At 45.0% G+C, this 19,929-nt stretch overlaps 1 protein-coding gene across 10 annotated transcripts in view; it reads left to right on the top strand.

The window, feature by feature from the left end:
* TNS1 (tensin 1) overlaps positions 1-19,929 on the top strand; it is a 251,546-nt gene that overhangs the window by 38,962 nt on the left and 192,655 nt on the right. Inside the window, exon 1 of one of the 10 annotated variants that reach the window (XM_036754959.1) lies at positions 16,060-16,322. The exons of the other annotated variants lie outside the window; for them this stretch is intronic. The gene's annotated coding sequence lies outside the window, so the exon portion shown is untranslated. Of the gene's footprint in view, positions 1-16,059; positions 16,323-19,929 lie in introns of those variants that run through there. 10 annotated transcript variants of the gene reach the window in all.

The following is a 19,929-nucleotide window of genomic DNA, read 5'->3' on the forward strand; positions in this document are numbered from 1 at the left end:
CCAAAGGACTCATAATGAAAAAAGCTATCTATGTCCAGAGAAAAAATTGATGGAGTCTGAATGCAGATCAAAGTATACTAGTTTTCATTTTATTTTTTGTGTTTCTTGTCTGTCTTTTTTCAAAACGTGACTAATATGGAAATATATTTTACATGATTGCACATGTATAACCTATATCAAATTGCTTACTGTTGCAGAGGGGGGAAGGGGAGAGAGAGGGAGAGAATTTGGAACTCAAAATTTTAAAAAATGAATATTAAAATGGTGTTTACATGTGATTGGGAATAATAAAATATTACTTTAAAAAAAGTGACTGGCAAGAACAATAAAGGGCTGAGGATCTTTCCAGCAGGGAGTGTGAGCTGGGAGATTGTGCTGATGTTAGTCTTTGTGCCATAGCCAAGTAATGGTCAGCTCTGTTCAAAGGGCAGGCTGGTATCTCTTCTAAAACAGGAGACGAGGAAGGATGAAGCATTCCTTAAAGAGCCAAACCAAATAAAACCAGGAGGATGGCTTTCATGTGAAAATGAAGAAGAAGACAAGTCTGTAGAGGCAGAAGGGAATCCTGACCTTTGTCAGTCTGGAGGGCAGATGAATGTGCTACAGAGAAAAAAAGGAAAGAGAGGATCCACCAAATACTGGAGGTTAAGCTGGATATGAGGTCATTCCCAGAGAGGAGGAAGATGGACCCTTTGAGGAAGAAGCAGTTGCTTTTTCTCTGAGAAGAGATGCTGTGCATTCTTCATTATTCAATGAAGGTTAGAAGAAGTGCTGGCTGTTGCCAAAGGGGAAATCAAGGCAGGGAATTGTTGACATGATGATGATGATGATTAGAAAAGTCTTCTGTCTTCCCTGGGAAGTAGCCAGATCATGACAGAGACCCTCCCAAGACACGTTAACCTGTTAGGGCTCACATTGAGTTAATCACAGAGACATAATTCATACAGCCAAGAGAAGTCTAGAAACCTTTGCTAAAGATTATGAGATTTTGGGTCAGGAGCTGAAGATTTTAGGGGTCCGGGTAGAGTTTTAACCATGGTCTTCCATTGAAAGTGAGAGATTCAGAAGATAAAGATGGATTTGGGAAGTAAGCAGCTATCTGGGCAAAGGATGGCTGAGAGTGAAATTTGAAAAATTATCATTAGCTTTTATGCGCTTGAAGGTTTGCAAAGCGCTTTATATAGGTGATCTCATTTCATTGGTCACAATAGCTCTGTGAGGTTGGTGCTCTCATTATCCCCATTTACAGATAAGGAAATTGAGAAAGACGGAGTGACTTGTTCTGGGTTAACAGCTAGGAAGTATGCGAGGCAGGATCTGAACTCAGGTCTTGCTGATTCCAGTGCTCTATGCACTGCATCACCTAGGTGCCACCACAAAATATAAAAGTGATGGGCTTCTGGCTAGGGATAGATGGTCCCTAACTAGGGCTAATAATGATGTATTGACTTCCAAAGGGTTTTAAACGGAAAAGGAAGGGGGATGGAAAGGTGGGGGATTGTGGGAGGGACACAAATACCCGCTAAACTAGATGCCGTAGGGAATAGTCTCAGTGTAGGAAAACAAGAGCAGAGACACTAAGAAATCAAATTTATGGGCTCAGGTATCTCTACGTAAGCACACAAGTTATGGATGACTAGTGATCCTAAGGCAGGCAGGCAAATTTAACATCACTTACTGTAAAAGACTTTGTGGGATAGAACACATGACTCTAATATGGCCCTGGGAGGGCATAACTTTTGCAAAAAAGGATAGGCAAAAAGAAGGGAAAAATCCTGCTGTTTCTTAAGAAGACCTACTTAGGTGAGGACATCTGTGAACCAGGGAAAAGAAGGAACATTTGAGCGAAGATAGATTTTGGAAGCAAAATCAGTGTATTACAGACTGCCTGGACAGAAAGAAGAATGAATGAGGTATTTGAGAAACAGATCACAGCCTTAGCACAAAGGCTTGATATAATGGCAATGAGGCACATCAGTCATCCTGACCCTGGCTGGAGCTGGCTCTCTCCTCCGTAAGCAGAGCATCTGTTAGTTTCTTGGCTTGCCTTAATAACAGTTTCACCTTAGGAGGTGGAGCCAACGAGGGGGATTTCTATTCTGAGCCTAATTCTCATCAACAAGGAAGAAGTGAAAGCTGGAGTAGGGATGCACTTCATCTTAAATTTGTGATAGAGAAAAGGAAAGCCAGGCATAGTCTGATATGCTCCCTAGATTTTGGGAGAATTGGTTTCATAGGGTTCCCAGAAAGACTAGGTAGAATTTTGTGGATTAAATTTCTAGGGGGAGCCATCCCAGAGGGATCTGAAACTCTTAGGAATGAAATGATTCCAATGAGGAAGAAAGGGGATGAATAATCCAAAGAAACAGATAAATTCATTGACCACCATTTTAAAAACCAGAAGATGGAAGCAAAGATAGGTAATGGAAAATGATTATAAAAGCATTGTGTATATTATCCTGTCAGAATAGTATGAGGAGGACATCAAAAGCCAGAATGAACTGAGGATCATCCATTTAGAGTTGGAAAGGGCCTTAGAGGTCATCTCTTCCAGCCATTTCATTTTACAGATGAAGAAACTGAAAGCCAGAGATATTAAGTGATTTACCCAAGGTCATCCAGGTAGTGAGTAGGAGATCTGGGGTTGGAGAGGAAAGCTATTTCCAAAACTTTTTTTTAAAGCTATATTAGAAAAAAAAGAGGAAGCTCAAGGCAGGGATAGGACTGCGTCTCTATCTAGTGACAGGTAACAAAAGGAAGGCAGAGAGAGATGCCCAACTATTTTTTTCTTCTCTTTCTTTTTCCAAGGAGAATAATCTCAGGATTGGAAAGGACAGAACAAAAATGGCCAGCTGGAAGTTAATCCCCATGATAATTAGGGACATAGTAAGAAAGTGCTTCTACCTTACCAGTAATTTGGAAACCAGACCCAGAGGAACTACATCCCTAGGTACTGGAATAATTTGGAAATGTGTTTGCAGAGCCTTTGCCAGTGTTTTTTGGAAGATCATGGAGATGCTGTCCACCTCTGGGTAGACAGTGGACTAGAGGTCTGGAAAGAGGCAGTTTCAGGCATGACCAATATATTGATTTGTTTTGCTTGACTGTACTTATTTGTTACAGGGGAGGGCCTCCACTGGGGAGAGGAAGTCATTGGGAAATAGCAGCAATATAAAAAGAGCATTAATAAATCATTAAAAAAACCTTTTTTTAAAAGAGAGGTCTTGGAGAATGGGAGAGCTACAGTAGAATTGGAGGAGAAGGGCAAAATGCTTTGGTTTTCATAAAAAAAAATGCAAGAGAGTATATATAGTCTGAAACTATAGGCCAGTGAGCTTGACTTCCATTCCTGGCAAAATTCCAGAACATATTAAAAGACGTGACTATACTGAACATTGAGAAAAGAAGGCATCGAGCCCCCATACGTTTTATTGGTAACAGGTCATGGTGGATTAACCTCATTTCCCTTTTTGATGGGGTTCTTAGAATGGTAGGAGGGAAATGTGATAGCTATAGTTTATTTATATTTTAGCAAAACATTTGAGAGTCTCTAGTGCTATTCTTATAAACAAGATTGAGAGGTGTGGGTTAGATGATAGCATGGTTAAGTGGATTCACAACTGGTTGAATGGCTGGCCTCAAAGAAGAATCTTTCATTTTTCTAGGTCAGCTTGCAAGAATGTCTCTAGTGGAGTGCCCCAGGGATCTGTGTTTGGCCATGTGCTATTTAATAGGCTTACCAGTAATTTGCATAAGTTATAGATGGCATGTTCCATAACTTTATAGATGACACAGAGCAAAGAATGAGGATCTAAAAAAAATCGACAGGTTAGAACGTTGGGTTAAATTGGATAAGTACTGATACAAAAAAATCAAAGCACTTAACATGTGTTATCTCATTTGAGCCTCATGACAAAGCCTGCTTTGTGAGGTGGGTAGTAGAGGTATCATTATTATTAATCCTTTTTTATACACAAAAACACTGAGGTTCAGAGAAATTGTGAATTTTCCTTGGTGAAACAGTTCATATTACTTTCTAAGCAATTAGAATGATTCACCAGTGGAATGGGCAGCTTTGGCAGGTAATGAGTGGTTTCCCCCTCACAGGTCCGTGAGAAAAGGTTAGGTGACCCCTTGTTGGTTATATTATAGTGGGGATTCCTATTCTTGTTCTGGCCTCTTTGGTCCCTTCCAGCTCTGAGATTGTGAAATATGGTTCCAGTAGCCTAAGGAGAGAAAGATGAGGAGAGATAACTGCTTTCAAGAATTTGGAGGGTTATTGGAGGAAGAGGGTATGACCAATTTATTACTGTTACCACTAATTAGCCATAGGAGGGATGAAATTAAAATATGTGTTCTGAAATTAAAATATCTGTTCCTCTCATGTTGGCTGGGAGATGGATTTCACTGTAAGGCAAGGGTGTGTTTGTACCCAGGATGACTCCCTTGTGAGTTTGGGAACCTGGATCCCTAGTTTATTGAGAATCTCACTGTCCTCAGCAATTTTTCAGACAAGCTCAGATCCATCATCTAAAAGGTAATAGATACAGATATTATCCGCATGATAATCCTAAGTGGGTGCTATTATCATCCACGTTTTCCGGATGAGAAAATGGAGCAGAGGTTGAATGACTTGCCCAAAGGTCACATACCTAGAACATATCTGAGGGAGGATTTGAATCCAGGTCCAGTACTCTGTACACTGTCCCATGTTGTTTCCCTGACTGGGTCATCCTAGGAGGGACACAGATTAAGGATTAAAGGTCATGAGCCTTAGACTCATGGAATTAATTAGAGATGGATGCTATTTTGGTTAAGAGATGGTATTAGAGCAGGTATTTTTTAACCTTTTTTGGTGTTATGTGTCTCGTTAGCAGTCTGGTGAGACCTAGGGACCCCTTCTGAACAGAAGCAAGAAGGTGGCAGGCACAGCTGCAGCCAGAAAGACCTGAGTTCAAATCCAGCCTCAGATGCTTCCTAGCTGTGCAACCTGGGGCAATTTTTTTTTCCCTATCCAATGATCTTGTGACCACATCTCAGGTGTGGTCCTCAGCTTTTTAGTCTCAGAACTTGCCAGAGATTGATTAACAGAATACTGCTCTATTAATTTATAATAGCTAATATATCTTTCTGATGATTAGTATGCCTGTTCTATACGCCATCCCCTTGCTGGTACTTGGGAAACCAGATTGTTAGTGAGAATGATGAATATGAGGTCAGAGAAAAGGGAAGGGGGGATGTTCTTATGGAAAATTTCATCTGGGCAGTAGTTGAGCATGGAGAGTGTTAGCCGTGTCCCACTATCATTGACCAACTGCTCGTTGGAGAGATCTTAAAAGATATTTACCTCTAATACTTTAAGGTAGGTCGACTATAGGACAGGGCAGTGAACTGATCAATGCCTAACTAGTTATTAGGGTATAGTGAAGACAGGGGTAGACACAATAAATAGCCTGAGGGGCTTAACCGACAATCTAATTAGAAAGTCAGAAGGGAATAGAAGAAAGAACATAGGTCCTAGAATCTGGAGATCCAAATCTGGTTGTGACACTTACTTGGTTGTGTTACCATGGAGTCCCTTAAACCGTAATGGAGGTGGTTGTTGTTTAGTTGTTCTCAGTTGTGTCTGACTTTTTGGCACCCCATTTGGGGTTTTCTTGGCAAGGATACTGGAGTGGTTTGCCATTTCCTTCTCCAGCTCATTTTACAGATGAAGAAACAGGGTGAAGTGACTTGCCCAGGGTCACATAGCTAGTAAGGGTCAGAGGCCAGATTTTAACACAGGTCTTCCTGACTTCAGGTCCAGCACTCTATCCACTATGCCCCCTAGTTGCCCTTAAATCTTAAATCTCATTAATCTACTTTTCTTTATCTGTGCAATGTGGACAGTATATGTGCTACCAACACAATATTGTGTGTTCAATAAATACAGATTTGTTGTAAGGAAACCTCCCCTCTCATCCTCTCTCTCTCTCTCTCTCTCTCTCTCTCTCGCGGTCTCGCGGTGTCTCTCTCTCTCCCTCCCTCCCTCTTCCAATCAACAAGCATTTCTTTTCTTTCTCACACCTTCCCCCATTGAACAGGAAAAAATGAAAAAAAACTCCCTCACAATAAACACACATAGTCAAGCAAATTAAATACCTGCATGTCTGTCTCCTCCTGTATCTTGAGTCCATCACCTCTCTGTCAGGAGGTGAGTTGCATATTTCATTTTCATTCCTTTGGAATTGTGGCTTGTTATTACATTGACTAGAGTTTCAGGTCAAAGTTGGTTTTCTTCATAATATTGTTGCTCTCGTATGTATTTTCTCCTTGATTTTGATCGCTCTGCATCTATTCATACAGTGCTTTCCAGTTTTTTCCCCCCCAAATTCTCCATTTCATTATGTTCATATACCATAATTTGTTTAGCCGCTCCCCAATAGATGGGCATCCCCCTGGTTTCCAGTTTTTTGCTATTATAAAAAGCTGCTATAAATGTTTTTGTCCATATTGGTCATTTTCCTTTATTTGATCTCTTTGTGGTACAGGCTTAGTAGTGGTATCCTTGGGTTACTGACATTTGGGACATAGTTCCAAATTGAAGGAAGGCTTTTTGCCAACCAGTGCTATGTAAATGTAAATTATCATTGTAGCACCTAGTAGTAGCATTCCCTGACTCAGAGGGAAGTTTGCTCATAAAGTAGGTTCCCCATATTAAAGATACTCTGTGGCTCCATTTCCCCCAGAACCATACCTCTTAGGGTCCAGCTGATGTGTTTGTTTTTAAGGGGCAGTCTTGAGGACACAGTGTCAACGAAGGCATTTAATCAAAAGGGATAAGAAAAGGAATAATAAAACATCCCCCCCCAAAAAAAACTGGAGCATTTTTCGACAAATAAACATAACATCAGTAGGAAGAATGGAAACACATAGGGAACACACATGGGAGGGTACATGTGTAGGGAATGTGTGAGGCCAGAGCAAACACAGAAGCTCAAGTCATTGGGGTACAAATGAAGGGCACAGAGGAGTGAAGGAGCAGCTTATGCTTCCACTGGTCTCAGTTTCCACCAATTCTGCTGGTTGCTTGACTGAATACTTCAGATTCTGTCTCATCTGAAATCTTTGGCTATTTCTTCCTTAAGGGAAGAATGGGTATTGCTTATGCTTAAGGTCCATGGTGGCATAGTGAATAGAGCACTGGGGCTTGGAGTCAGGAAGACTAATCTAAGTTCAAATCTAGCCTCAGACATTTCTAGCTGTGTGACCCGGGGCAAGTTGCTTAAGCCTGTTTGCCTCAGTTTCCTCATCTATAAAATGAACTAGAGAAGGAAATGGCAAACTGCCCTAGTATCACCAAGAAAACCCCAAATGGGATCGTGAAAAGTTGGGTGCTATTGAACAACAGTAAGTGGACAAAGTCCATGGGTTTTTTATTGGTAAGGGTCTTTTAGAAAAAGGAAGAAAAAATTTCTGCAGATGAGCAAATTTTCTGGTGTTTTTTTTCTTTTTTCATCTTGTTTCCTCCAAGTCTTGGCTAAGAACTTTTTGATCTACTCACCTGACACTTTTGGGACAGATCTTTTCTTTTCCTTTTCACTGGACTTGGGAGTCTCTGTGGGAGAACTCATTCTAGCTCATGCTAAGCATTCCATATACTGTACCTCCTAATTTTAATGACTTTAGGCTAAATTATAAATCATGTAATGATTATTTGCCTAATAGCTGCCAAACAACTCTGGAGTTTGGTAATCCCCAGTTTTCAGACCCTAAATCTTTTTTATTCTCATGTAGATAAGCGGGTGGGGAAAAAGGTACCTAGACATATCTAGCCCAGGGGGCAAGGTCTTTGTCTCTTCCACCTACTCAGTTAGCATTCCTAGACTTTTCAAAGGCAGGTATGGCCAGCCTTAAAGCCTCAGAAGGGCTTTAGGGCACACTCTTACATCAAGATTGTGTAATTCTTCCAGACTGATGGTTGGGTGAAATGATGAAGGTAGATGTGGAGAAAGTGTGGAGAAAAGAAAGGACTTTACTGAGATTCCACAGATGGCGTTCCTGAGAGGGATGGTGTAGAACCTGCAAATTCTTGTATCTTCCCTGGAAGGAGGTGGCTCCCCTTAGTTAAACCTAACCCTTGGTTAAACCTAAAAGGGAAGTATATGCCAATATAGCATGTGAATATAGCCAAATTCAGGGAAGTTTAGACCAATATGTCCTCCCACGCACTACTTTCCTCAGGAAGGTGCTGAAAAACATCAAAGCCACCCAAACAATGGAGAATGGTGGTTAAAAAGTCATTATGGAAATTAATTTAAACTGACACTTCTGAGGAGGAGTGGGATTGGAGGGAATGGAGGTAATTCCCCCGTTTAGGTAGCATTAGAATATTCTAGGGGCAGCTACGTGGGGCTGTGGATAGAGCACCTGGGGCTGGAGTCAGGAAGACCTGAGTTCAAATTTGACCTCAGACACTTATTACGTAGCTGTGTGACCCCCGAGCATGTCACCTAGCCTTTGTCTACCTTGATTTCCTCAACTGTAAAATGGGGATAATAACAGTATCTACTTCCCAGGGTTGTTGTAAGGATCAAATGAGATGATAATTGTAAAATGCTTAACACAGTGCCTGGGATATAGCAGGTGCTCAGTAAATAAATACTTGTTACCTTCCCTTCCTCTGGCATGTGATCTCCCTGTAGGTTGATACTGATCCAGTATTCAGTATATTCTGGGAATAGTTATTCAACTAGTTATGAATCTACCCATTCTTTCATACCCTGGGATATCATGAATGCATTGATGAAATAAAAATGTAATATTTCTATGGCATCCTTCCCGTCTACCAGCTTGATAATTCCATAAAAAGTTGATATTATTTGTTCATAATGAACCCATGCTAGCGTCTAGTGGTTACTGCTTTCCTTTCTAGTGCTCACAAACCATATCTTTAATTTCTGGTTTAGAATTTTGCATTAGAATCATAACATTTGAGGGTAGTAACTGAAGTTGGATTGGGGGATGTAGATGATACCAGTAGTAGCAGATGACAAGCTACTTTTGAGTTAATGTCCACTTTCCTCTGCCCCTTTCCCCTCCCACCCTTGCTCCACTACCCTGACCCCTTCTTACTCTGTCTGCAGGCTTACTCAGATATGGAAGGGGTGAGAACTTTACTTTGTTGAGGGATGGGGTAGGAACTGAGAAGACATCAGATAAACTCTGTGGCTTTTCCAGAACAGGATACTGACCACATGTAAACGAGATGCAAGTATTCATGCAAATATATGCATGAGAGTGTCCCTCACTCTCATGGGAGGGTGTCCGTGCCCCTGTGTCACTCAATGTACTTTATAGATGACAAATAGGAAAAGGAAGCTAACAATGACCAGGGCTGTAGAGCTTGGAATCCAACCATCAGGAAGGAAAGGGAGGGACTGGGGACAGGCAATAGGAACAGAATGCTGGGGCAAAGTAGCTTTAAAGGGAGTCCTGGAGAGGGGCCGGCAGTGTGTTGGCCTTTAAGAGAGAAGCACTGTGGGTGATGGTTGTCACTCACCATCTGTGTCAGGCAGGATGGCTTCAGAGGAGAAATGGAACAATGTGAAAACAGCAGCTGGAACATCCTTCTCCCAGTCCCTGGTTCTGGTCCCAGGATGCTAGCCTGTTGCTGTGGGATAAGTCCATAGTTACTGAGTTTCATGGCCTTTCTCCACCTCCTCCATCATGGTTCACCTCCCCCGCCCCGCCCCGACCTGTGCAGTTCTGAGGTTGGGCATGGTAGTAATGCTGACAATTCATGTTTCTGCAGCACCTTGTGGTTGACAAAGGACCTTTTGGCAGAACACACTTAAAAGGTAATTAGTAGAAGTAGTGTTATCATCCTCATTTTCTAGATGAGAAGAGGGAGACTCAGGAAATTTATGGGACTCGATTGTAATTTCATAGCCAGTCAGCAGCAGAGTCTATATTCGAACCTAGATCTCTTGACTCGCTGCCTCTATAAAGCGCCATCTTGCTTCTCATGCTATCTTTTCATCCTCTCCAAGAGTCAGTGAACTTACCACCAGCACTCAGTTTGAGAGATACTTTTCAGCTCTCTAGACAATGGACAAGGGGGAAATAGAAGGAGTGTCAGTAACTGTACCGGAACACGGTCAGCTCCTGGGGGCATTAGGGAGATGCATGGGTGGTCCCAGTTGTCCACTGGTGCCAGAAAGAGGTCAGGATGCTGGTCCTAAGTGTGTGAGGGCTATGGTCCAGGAACATCCTGACATGATCTGGGAGTCTAGAGAGCTGGCGGTCCTTGGCATGGAAGAGCAGGTGAAGACCAGTGTCTCCCTCCTCAGCTGACCTTCCTCAAGGGACTGGCCACCCTTGCTGCCCTCTGAGCTTGCAGTCTCATCAAAACTGCAGAAGGCCAGGGCTCCGAAGGCAGCTGCAGGGGATCCTGGCCAGAACACCCACCAGGGAAGTTGCTGGAGAACAGAAACCTTCTGTCCTGAACCTTCTCACTGCCCCCTGCTTTTTTCTTTGTTTCTTTCTTGTCTTTTCTTTCTCTTCCCATTTTTCTATCTTCATCTTAGTCTCTTTTCTGCCTCTCTTCACCCACTCCAAGACTTTCTCCTAATTTAGCATGATCTGACACCCCGTGACTGTCTCTATATTCTTATCTCTAGCCAGTCTCTCTCATCAGCTTTTTACAAAAATCTTAGCCTCTTTGATCCTTATGTGCTCTTTCTTTCCTTCCTTCCTTCCTTCCTTCCTTCTTTCTTTCTTTCTTTCTTTCTTTCTTTCTTTCTCTCTCTCTCTCTCTCTCTCTCTCTCTCTCTCTCTCTCTCTCTCTCTCTCTCTCTCTCTCCCTCTCTCCCTCTCTCTCTCTCCTCTCTCTCTCTCCTCTCTCTCTGTCTCTCCCTCCCCCTTCTGTCTCTTTCTCACTCTCTCTGCCTCCTGCCCTTCCCCCAGCCCCACTGGTCTCCGATTCTTCAGTTTTATGAGAAACCACCCGGCCTACCCCGAATGGACCAACCACAACTGGAACCAGATGTGCAATTTGGTGCAGCAGAGAGAAAGGGGGAGGAGGGAAAAGGGGACTGGGTTGGGTTTGAGAGGTAGAGAGGGAGATGGGGGAGAGGCAGGCCCAGGAAATCTTGAGTCATCACTGGTTGAGAGGGAGGGGGAGAGGTGGAGCTGGAGAAGGGGAGGGAGAAGAGCAAATTAATTCTCAGGGACAGCAAGGCCTGGAGTCCCCTTTCCCAAAGTGAAAGCAGCTCTCTGTATGTGTGTGTATGTCTGTGTGTATATGTGTGTGTGTGTATGTGTGTATGTATGTATGTGGGGGGAGGTGAAAGGAGGAAGCATAGTTGATTGAAGGATGGAATCTCTCGGGAAAGCTGGGGACGGGAGATTGGGGGTGGTGTTGGGCAGCTGTTGGAAATATTGCTCTTTTTCTTTGAAAAATCTGTGACTCTCTAGTTTCCTCTCTCTGGTATCTGGAAACATGGCAGGTCTAGCCGACCAAGGCTACGGACACCTGGGTTCCATGACCAGGTGTTCCTAAGACTTCATTTGTGCCCATGACATTTGGTTGGGAGGGGTGGGAAGGAAGGATTCAACCCTGAAGGCTTCTTGGGAGTGGGAGGGGCTGGGGCCTCTAAGAGCTCCCCCCCACCCTTGTCTGCCCTGGAGCTGAAGAATGATGGAATTCCTTGCAGTCTGTGGAGGTATTAGGCAAATGTTTTCATTCCTGTTGTCTCCAAGTTCCAGCAGATTCAACCTGAGCTTCCAGAGGGCAGGAACTGTGTCTGTATTTTTTTTTTATTGCTCTGTTTGTAATTAAGCAATTAATAAATTATTTTTAATGCTGATGATGGCAGAGGCATGAGGCATGTGTGTGTGTGTGAGAGAGGAGGGGGGGGGGGGCCCAGGGAGAGGGAGGAAGCTGGGATGAGGAGTGTCCTGTTGGTCAGGGGAAAAAGGAACAAGGGAAGTGTTTTGTCAGTGTAATGTAATTAAAAGAAGCTTTGGACTTAGCAAAAAAGCATCAGGGTTCAAGTCTTTGGGCAGCATGGTCTTGGAGGTAGAGTGTATCAATTAGCACCAGGGAAATCTAGGAAATCCAGGTTCCCAGAGAATGTGTCTGGTCCATAGCTAGCATCAAAGGTAGAATCTGAACCTAGGTCTTTCCCGATTCCCATATACTGTAGCAGGATTATCCCAACGTGCCGATCTGTATGTAAAGTGCTTCAGAAACGTTAAAGCAGGACTTCTTAGCCTTCTGTGGGTCCCGGACCCGCCCCGCCCCCACCAAGGACGTTCTGGCGAAGCCTACGGACCCGTTCTCAGAATAATGTTTTTAAATGCATAAAACAAAATGCATTACAAAGATCTCATTGTTCTCCCCATTCAAGTTCCCAGGCTCCCTGAGATCTGTCTATGGGCTGTGTGGACCCTAGGATAAGAACCCCTACTTCAAAGCGAGTGTAGTCTTGATGTCAGGTATTATTGTTAGCAGCGGTATGAACAGCGGCGCATCGTTTATCTCTCTGAGCCTCATTTGTGAAATGGGGAATAATGTTATTTGAGCTACCCGCAACAGGATTGCTGTTAGAAAAATACTTTGTAAAGAGCTCAGAAAATCGAGTTGTTGCTGTTGTCATATGACGACCAAAGTTGCCTTTAGGAGGCGGCTACGTGGTGCAGGGGATAGAGCACTGGGCTTGGACAAATCCGGCCTCAGACACGTACTAGCTGTGGGACCCTGGGCGAGTCACTTAACCCTGTTTGCCTCAGTTTCCACATCGGTAAAATGAGCCGGTGAAGGAAATGGCAAATCACTCCAGTATCTTTGCCAAGAAAACCCCAAATGGGGACATGAAGGCTCTGAAATGACACACCAACACCAGCTTTCTTGAGGCGTCCCCCCAACCCCCTGGAGTTATGAGAGCTCTTGATGCCTGGGGAAAAAAACAAAAAACAAACCAGTATTCTTCTGGGTCCCAGAGTCCCAGAATTTTTCTGTTGGTCCTTTGAGATCATCTAATCTAAACTTTTCCCTAAATAGCCCAGGACCTCTGAAAGCTCCAGGGTGGTGAGATGAAATAAGGTAGTTCAAAATGACTAGGTGGAATGAATACTGTGGGTTAGACAGAGATGAAGATGGCCTGTGACTGGGGGAGACAGGGGATGCATGGTGAGGGACGGGAATCAAGGTTAGAGTTGTAGGATGTGCCTGGAAATGCCATTTATTTTCTGTTTTTGTGCAAGGCTTGAGGACGTTGTACTTCACAGATCTCCATCTAGAATGGGGCTTCTTAACCATTTTGTGTGTATCGTAGACCTCTCTGGCAGTCTGGGGAAGATGCATGAGTACATCTAAAAATAACATAGGATTACAATGGAAACCAGTCATATTGAAATACAATTAACAAAATATTAAAAAGCAAAAAAAGTTCACGAACCCTTGGGTAAGAACTTGCCAGAGAGAATTTCCTTTGATCCGAAGGCGGGTCACCAACAGGCAGACACAGGAGCCTCTGGGGGTTGGATGATAATTATAATGATGATGTGATAATTATTACTGTTATAGAAGCTAACGTTTATATAGCACTTTACAGTATTATTTTAAGTATTTTTATTTAATATTTAAATTTATTTAAATAATAAATAAATTTAAATAATATTTAAGTATTATTTTATCCTCACAACAACCTGGGAAGTAAGTGCTATTATTATTCCCATTTTACAAATAAGAAAACTGAAGCAGACATAAGTTAAGTGACTTGCCTAGGGTCATGCAGCTAGTAAATGTCTAAGGGTGGATTTGAACTCAGGTTTTCCTTCCTCCAGGAAGCCAGGTAGCACAGTGGATAGAGTGCAGGACCTGGATTCAGGAAGACTCATCTTCCTGAGTTCAAATCTGGCCTCAAACACTTACGAGCTGTGTGACCGTGGGTGAGTCACTTAACCCTGTTTGCCTCAGTTTCTTCATCTATAAAATGAGCTGGAGAAGGAAATGGCAAACCATTCCAGTATCTTTGCCAAGAAAACCCCAAATGGGGTCATGAAGAGTCGAACAGAACTGAACATGAGTGAACAACAATTTCCTTATTCCAGGCCCAGCACTATACAATTCAGCTGTTGGGGCAGACGGCTTGACATAGGAGAAAGAACGTTGGTTCTAGAGTCAGAGAACCTGAATTCCAGTCCTGCCTCTAACAGTCCTCACAACGGTCCTGGCACCAAGTAGTGTGGCACACAGATCCTTATTGTGTCAAATTGAATTTTTCTACTGTGTCATAGCTACCATGCTGATGTCACTGTGGTGGGGACAGAGGATGAAAACTGGGAAAATGGAAGGTCATCCAGAGAACTGGGATTCTAACTTCTCACATCGAGACTCCTACCACAGGATGCAGAGCAGGGGCTTTTTAGGGGCTCCTGGCTCCCTTTGGCAGCAGTCCCGTGAAGCCCATGGACCCCTTCTCAGAATCATGTTTGCTACCATGTGTAATTGAAGGGAATGCTACATTTTAGTTAAAGGATTAATGAGAAGAAAGAGCTTTTTTTGTTTTCCTCTTTTGAGTTCATGGGCCCTAGGTTAAGAACCCCTACCTGACCTCTATGATAGATAGATAAAGCCCTTATCAACTGTTTACTATGTGCCAGGCACCATCCTAAGTGCCATGTTGGAGGAAAGACAATACATAAAGGGGAAGTGGAGTTGGGGGAGAAAGGGAAGACGTCCAGAGAGTGAATGGAGCCAGAAGTGAGTTGAGCATGGCTGGGACCCCTCCAGAAGGGGTGGTCCTGTCTAGGCACTCACTGGTGGGCCAGAATGTATCTTCTGGGTAGCAGAGCCGCTGGTGGTGGTGGGGGACTCTGAGTTTGGCTAAGAATATCCCTTCTAGATATCCTACCCACTCTGAAAGATTACCACTCCCCCCACCCCAGGACTTGACTCTCGGTTTGCTCTGAGACCCTGCCTTTAAAGCGTAATACCATAATGATGATAATTCCTTACATTGCTATAGAACTTCTGACCTTTCACATGTACTGCCTCATTGCCTCCTTGTAAACAGTCTTGTGAAGGAGGCAGGGCTCATTATGCCCGTTTTATAGATGAGAAAGTAGTGGCAGAGGTGGAACCAGGTCTCTCACCTCATGGTCAAGTGCACTGTTGCCATAATATGCCATAATTGAGGGCTGGGGAGAAAGGAGGAGGAGCCATAAGCCATAAACATTGGACCGTTTCCCCCCTTCCCTTTCCCCTCTCTGTTCTCCACACCGGCCCCTCCCCCTCCCCCCGCCATGATACTGTTCCTGTAGCCAATGTTATGAGAGAACAAAAGTCTTGGACATGGTTAGGGATGGTTGTTTGTAAAGCACTTAGCATGGTGCTTGGCGCATAGTAGGTGCTAAATAAAAACCGTTCACTTCCCTGGTGCTAGCAGAGCTTCACTGTATAGAAGGCAGGTAAGGGGTGGGTTTGGAAGAAGCACCCCCTGGATTTGAAGTTGAGGAGATCTGGGTTTGAATCCTGGCTCTGTCCCTTTCTAGCTGCATGACCTTTGGCAAATGGTTATAATTCGTGACCTCATGAGGTTGTTTTGGGAAAAATGATCCGAGAACTTTGAAACTCTATAGAAACGTGTGTTCCTATTATTATTCAAGCTTATTTCCCCCAAGTCCCCACGAAGCTTCCCCTCCCTACTTCTGCTGATCTTGGATACTTCCCAGCAGCTCTTTGCTAAGTCCCTTCCCTGAGATGTCTAAGGCTCTGTAGGCCTGGTCTCTGTAGGCACCCTGGTTCTTTTTTAGCCCCTTTTTATTAGGCCAACCTGTCCTCAAAAGTAAGTCTCCTGTTGTAGGGAAGCAGCAGCAGCAGTGGTCTGAGATGAATAACACCCCCCCCCCCTCGGCCCCCTGGGACTGAGCTGGGCGTGTGCATTGGCCTTGGCCTGAGCTAGGTCTGGGCTGTGCATGGTTAAAGGAGGTGGAGAACGGGGAGGCTGGCTGGCTGGCGTGGAGGAGGAGGCGGTGCAGAGTGGGAAGGGAGACCAAGCGGACGGGTCCCTCCTCTCAGTTGCTCTCAGCTGTGGACCTGGGATCAACTCTGCTCTTTGCTCCCCCCCACTCGGCTTCCCCCACAAGATTCACTCACTCCCTCACTCCGCCTCCTCTCATCCTTGGAACCTAGCTTGTCTCTAGTTCCAGCTGCTGCTGCTGCTGCTGCTGCTGTCCACTCCCCATCTCATCCAGCTCCCCTTCCTTCTGCTGCCCCCTGGAAAGCTCCAGCCCCAGAGACCCACCCACACCCAGTGACTCCTCTGCCTGGAAAGGTGAGTGGTCGGGGGCATGGCTGCTAGAAAGGCAGGAGGGGTGGAGGCAGAGCTGATGAGGAAGCAGGGGCTGGTGGCATCAAGGTTGCCCCAGGAAAATAAATGGCTAGGGAAGCTGGGACTGGCCTCTCAGGTCCCAGGTCACCAGGGTGGACAAGTCCTTCCAGAGATCAACCTGCTCATTCTCCAGACTCTGGGTGAGACTACCACCTCCACAATATGGAATCTGGTTAGTTAGGGTCAAGTTTGGGGTGTGTGTGTGTGTGTGTGTGTGTATTGGAGGGCATAGGGTGGGTGAAGGTGGGTGATGTCTCTGCTCTGAGAGTTGAGGGGAGTTTTGTTGGTAGAGGAAGTTAGTGGTGTCTATGGCTGCTGAGATCCAGTCCAGAAGGAAGAGAGGGGCTTGTGTCCTCAGATGCACACAGGAAAAGAGGAGACACCTCCTCCTCCCTGCTTGCTTTTTCCACACGGGCCCAAGGGCACAGTTGTGGGGAGAGGAATGCAGGAGGTGCAGTGAATGTCTGCCCCTGACTTATTCTTCCACTCCCACGTCTAGGTTCTTTCCTTCCTCGAACCCTGACTCCTATCCCTGAATTTAGCGTTCCCTCTATTCATCCAACCTAGGGAAGGGAGTCTTCCCTATGCCAGGGTGGGCGGGGAGGAAGAAATTATAGGGAAGGGAAGACAGGAAAGGGTTAAACGTAAGCTTCACCTGCCTTTTAGTAGTAGATGCCTGGTTCCATGGTCCCTTGCCAAAGGGCATAGGCTGGCATGGGGGTGTCCGGCTACCTTCTCTTTCTCCACCCCTGCCCCCCCCCCCCCCCCCCCCCGTCTTTACCCCTCTGGGCAGAAATGGCTAATCCAGGTGGTTAATGAACAGACATACATGCAGCTGCCTTCCAACCCCCTCTTTGCCCTCCCTCTCCCCACCCTCTCCCCTTCATCTCTCCTCTTCTGACCCTCCAATGCTTTAGCTCTTCTTCACTCCTCACATACCTTTTTTTTTGGGCCAAGGAGGCCAGGAGAGAGTTAACCTCAGGCTGGGTGTTCTCACCTCCCCCCTACAACTTGTGTCTCCCCCACCCCCCCACCCCCATCCAGGGAACACGGCCAGAGCTGCCCCAGCCCAGATGTTTTTAGGCTAGGTCGCTGTTCCTAGAAGAGGAAATTGGGGGGGGGTTGGGGGATGGTTGGGAGGAACCCACTATGTTCCCCCTATAATACACTGGTCTTGAGATTAGAGATAAAGGCTCAGGACTGGGAGGTAAAAGGGAATGGGGTGGGGTGAAGGGTAGGGGGTTAAAATCAAAGGAAGGGGGCAGGAAGAGTACATGGTGAGAATCCAAAACCTGGAAGGGAAGGGCAGACAGCTGTTGGGATGAGACTCGCAGCTTACAGATGGCTAGGCAGAGAGTCTGGGAACCAGGATTCCTGGGGCCCTGGGCTTTTTTTTTCTCTATCATCTGGGAAATGGAGCTTTCCTTCTTGTTTCCCACCATCTGTGTCAAAGAAGCAGGGGCCTGGAAGGGCGTGGTGGTGATGATCATGTTAGAGATGTATCTGGCTGAGGTAGGGGAGGATGGTCTCTGGTTAGGGAAAACCTCTCTGGCTTCTTCCTTGTCATTTCTTTGGGCCCTTTTTCCTTATACAGGAGAACTTCTAAATATCCTGGGACATGAGAGCATGGAGGGCTTTGGGTTCAATCTTGGTAGTGGGGTTGGTTCCTCCATCCTCCTCTCCACAACTGGTCCCATCACAATAATAGCTCCATTTGCTTCCCCACCCCTGCCCCTCATTTCTCTACCTGAGAATGTAAGATCCTTGCTCATAGGGATTCTTTTCTATACTCACATACCTGGCACCTAACGATTGACACATGGTGGGTGTTTAACAAAGCCTTGTGGACGAGTTGATCACCTGAAGATTACAAAACACCTTATGGACAGGATCCCACCCTTTCCTCATCCACACTGACCCCATTCCCAGGGGAAGAGTAAAGGCCAAAGAATGCTGGAGGGTTAGAGAGGCAGAAATCTGAAACTAGAGTGATAGGATGATAGATTTAAAGATGGAAGGGACTTGAGAGGTCTTCTGGTCCCACCCTCTCGTTTTGAGGTCCAGAGAGTTAATGAGGTCTCTGTGAGCTAGAAGCTTGACCAGGCCCCTCCTTCATTTCTGATCTTTGGACCCCCGTTCTGACCCTTTGCTCTGCCAACTGTGAACTGTGGACAGAGATCCAGAAAATAAAACTGGGGTGAAAAAAGGAGGCAAGGAATTTCAGCCTATTTTGTTTGAGTTAGAAGTCCCTGTCTCCCATGCTCCCAAGGGAGAGAGAAGGCAACAACTTTTTAAGAGACTGAGAATTTTGGGGTTATGATAGTAAAGCTTACATATGTAGAGTGAAGGTCTGGACCTTCTCCTAGTTCTTTAAATGCCTCTCCCTCCCAATCTGATTTCCTAATTCCCTGCTTCAGAAACTCCTCATGCCTGTATGTTTTCACATGCCCCACTTATCCTTAATTCAGTGTTTCTCATTAGTGAGGGAGGATTTGTTTAGAAAATATAAATTGGAAGTTTTCGTTTGGTTGCTAAATGGGTGTGTTAATCGTTTGTGTTTGGGTGTGTGTTCAAGGAAGAGGTTCATATTTTGTCACCATCTTTAATTCTGTGACGGTCGTAACCCAGATGATGTTCACCAACAGTTATGGTCTTCACTGAGAATGGAACAAGAAAAGGGTGAAAGGCAGGAACGATAGGCTGGATAGAGAGACTCTCTTTTCCATGATGGGTATAAGGAACAGAGATAGGAGAGTGAGATGGATTCTGGCCAGAGCCATAAGTAGCAATTTTGGCGACTGGGGAAAGCAGCACTAATCATGCCTTCAAACCAGCTTGGAGAGGGAGAGATCCAGAACACCGGCTCAGTTGAGTGCAGACTTCAGAATAGGTTGGGGAGGCTTCTATTAGAGGAAAGATCAGGGCTGATGGGTGGGGTGAGGGGTGGAGACAGGGGCTGGGTTCTAAGCTTAGTTATTTGTACCTGTTGAAGGATACATGCTGCCACTACTCTCTAAATTTCAGCCCCTCACTCCTGATGGAGATCTGACTGTGGCATCGCTTTCACAGGGGACGATATTGAGGAATGAAAAAGCGCTCTTCTTTTGCTAATTTTCTTGTTGAAAATAATGTGGTTGGATTCGATAACCTCTAAGGTCCCTTCCAGTTTGAAATGTCGTGAGTCCCCTAATTGGCATCTCTTTCTCAGAAAATGAGACAGAGGAATGAAAAATCCACTTCTCTGGGTCTCAGTTTCCTTCTCTGTGAAATGATGAGGGGTCTCTCTCTCTCTCTCTCTCTCTCTCTCTCTCTCTCTCTCTCTCTCTCTCTCCTCCTTCTCTCTTTCTCTCTCCAAGAATTTTTCTGCCCATGGCAGAGTGTACCCACTCCCCACTATGTGGGGAGATCATAGGATCATAAATTTGGAGATAAATTTGGACCTTCTAGCACATCCTAAACCAACAGATGAGGAAACTGAGGTAATTTGGGGAAGGCAGCCTCCTTAGTTTCATGGTGGTTTGTACTGGTGCCCATACCTGATTGAAATGTG

This window comes from Trichosurus vulpecula, chromosome 4 (genome assembly GCF_011100635.1).
Source record: "Trichosurus vulpecula isolate mTriVul1 chromosome 4, mTriVul1.pri, whole genome shotgun sequence".
In the NCBI taxonomy this organism is placed as follows: Eukaryota; Metazoa; Chordata; class Mammalia; order Diprotodontia; family Phalangeridae; genus Trichosurus; species Trichosurus vulpecula.